The 2,743-nt window shown below is 29.7% G+C and overlaps 1 long non-coding RNA gene across 1 annotated transcript; it reads right to left on the bottom strand.

Annotated features, from left to right (window-relative positions):
* Positions 1-799: 799 nt before the first annotated feature.
* On the bottom strand, positions 800-1,527 carry LOC109586157 (uncharacterized). The gene is made up of 4 exons (XR_002186851.1): positions 1,335-1,527; positions 1,220-1,270; positions 1,117-1,176; positions 800-1,061 (listed from the first exon to the last, which is right to left on the bottom strand). It is a non-coding gene; the product is annotated as an uncharacterized LOC109586157 (long non-coding RNA).
* Between the last annotated feature and the right edge of the window lie 1,216 nt (positions 1,528-2,743).

Here is a 2,743-nt window from a genome sequence, read left to right as displayed (position 1 = left end):
ACATACAAGAATTAATTAGTGGAGTATAATACTAAGTTCATAATGAAATGATTTACTTAACATGTTATGAGAAGTGATTTTAAACAGCTAAAAGCTTTAATCTACACACTGCATGCATGGCTAAAAGTAAGAACAGGACAAGGAGCAAATTAGATCATTATTCATTGATGCATTATGATGATCAATTAACCAATTATCAGGTTATATGTAACCAAAATGAGTTCACCTTTTTATATACTTCATAACAGTTAATATTCTTTATTGTTGATGTAAAATATACATGTTCTTATGATGTGTGTCAAGTTTGAGCTGATTTTGATCCCATTTTGAACTTTAATGAATTTTTTAATTTGCTCAAAATTTAGCCAAAGACCTTTTATGTTATCAAAAGTGGGAGGAAATAGATATACTTATGATGCAAATGATCTCCTTAATTATGTAGAAAGTTTGAGTTAATGTTAGCGATCGTGCTATAGGCTGCTCATCCTGTAAACACACTTATTAAAACAACAAGTGGTTCATTATAAAAATAATTACATCATTATTTGTCCATATGCATCATTATTATGTACATTAATTATATCTTTATTAATAACATCATAAGCAGTATTAGCCTGTAGTTCCATTGGTGTATCATATATTGGTACTCCAGTAGTAGTAGTAGTTGGTTTAACAATGATCTCATCATATGTAGGAGTAGCTACTGCATCAGTACTACTAAAAGCTTGCTTTTTAGATATTTTATATATTTTATCTGTGTTCATATTTATAATAACAATAATTACAGCAAAAATACTTACTTCTTTGTTTCTTGATTGCCAGTACTAGTAATACTATTACCAATATAATAATAATAATTATTATTATAAAAAATACTGTTCCAATAGCTCCTGATATAATAGGAACAGCATTAGAACCAGTAGCAGAGTCAGTAGTAATAGTAGTAGTAGTTGATTGTGTGCTAGTAAATGTAGTTGTAGGAGTGAGTTCAATGGTGGTTGTTGATGGATCAACTGACAGTGTGTATGATGAATCAGTACTGGAGGTTTTTGTAACTATATCTATTTATTTATTCATTAATTTTATTATTAATAATACATGTATTGCACAGCTTACTTGAAGTAGATGATATATAAATTAATGGTGTACTGGTACTAATATCAGTAGTTAATGTAACTAATAATAATACAATAATGAATAATGTATCAACTGTACAGACCTGATAATATACTTGTAATTGAACTACTGGTCATTGCATTAGTTATACTGACTACATAATAATTATTGATACGTAAACCAATGATATTCAGTATTTTATAATTAAACTGTCATACCATTAACAGTAGCTGATGGTCCATATCCAATAACATTAACAGGAATGATAGTAACAGTGTAGTTTGTATCAGTAAGAGGTAGTCCAGTGATAGTAATATTAGTATTAGTTGTATTATTAGTGTATATAATACTGTTTGATGTATTGTATACACTAATAATGTAATACTGAATAGGAGGAAGTGGTGTAGTATAATGGTCCTATATAAGTATTATCAATACATGCATCTATTGAATTTAATATCTTATAATAACATACTTCATTGTTATTCCACCATATTGTAATAGTATCAGTTGATATCTGATCCCAACTAATATTAACAACTTGAGCTGGTACTATAAGAAATACAATGAGTGTGTGTGTGTGTATAGTGCTTACCATTCCATATATACTGTATTAATGATGAAGGAGGTCCTTCTCTTCCAATAGTATCAATAGGAATAATAATAAATGAATAATTAGTACCAACAATGAGATCATTAACAGTAAATGATGTAGTATCATTCAGAGACTCCTGTTCAAAGTCTGTCCCATTACTGTATACTGTGATATTATACTGGTTTATGCTGCAGTTGTAATCTTGTGTGTTTAATGACCAACTGATTGTCAGTGCACTGCTGTTAATAGGAGTAATAGTTACATTAACAACTGACACTGATACTGGTGGACCTATTCATGTAGAGCATTAGCTATAATGAATGATAAAATTATCTAACCTGTCAATTTGATAGTAAATCTAACAAAAATATTTGAATAATAATTTGAACAACTAATCATAGTTTCATTCAATGCTGCATCTACTGATTTTATGGTACCAGTACTAGTCACTGTATTATTCACAATATCACTAGTAACATTGAGTGCAATAAGACCACCACTAGTTGTAGCTGATCTTATCATATTATTTAGCCATGTTGTAACATTAGTGCTACTATGTCCCCAATAGGTATTACCAGTTCCACTAGCTACACAAGTCAGTACTAGTCTATCGTTAGGACACACTGGAGTATAAGGTGGAGAGGTTTGAGTCAATACTGCTCCTCCTAATAGATCTATTGTATAAAGATAATGTTAGGTGGGTATGAACTTACCAGATGCAATACTCATACATCCAGTCAATACAAGACACCAGTAGATACCAGTAGCAGGAGCAGCCATTAGTGTATCGATAAGAGGAAGGAGAACTGAACAGTTTGCTATTAGAATATAATAAACAATGAAACTGTTTATAATCCAGCACTTATGCACTGCCATACTTGTAATAACTGATGTACTCTAATTATTGTTGCAGATCTATATTATGTTTATAAATTTTTATGTATTATGTTTATAAATAAGAAAACATTCATCTACAATGAACATACAAATTGAAATTATACTTACCAAACATACAGACAAAATAAAAGATAC

This window comes from Amphimedon queenslandica, unplaced genomic scaffold (assembly GCF_000090795.2).
Source record: "Amphimedon queenslandica unplaced genomic scaffold, v1.1 AMPQUscaffold_12933, whole genome shotgun sequence".
NCBI lineage: Eukaryota > Metazoa > Porifera > Demospongiae > Haplosclerida > Niphatidae > Amphimedon > Amphimedon queenslandica.
This window is presented reverse-complemented; position numbering and strand designations above follow the sequence as displayed.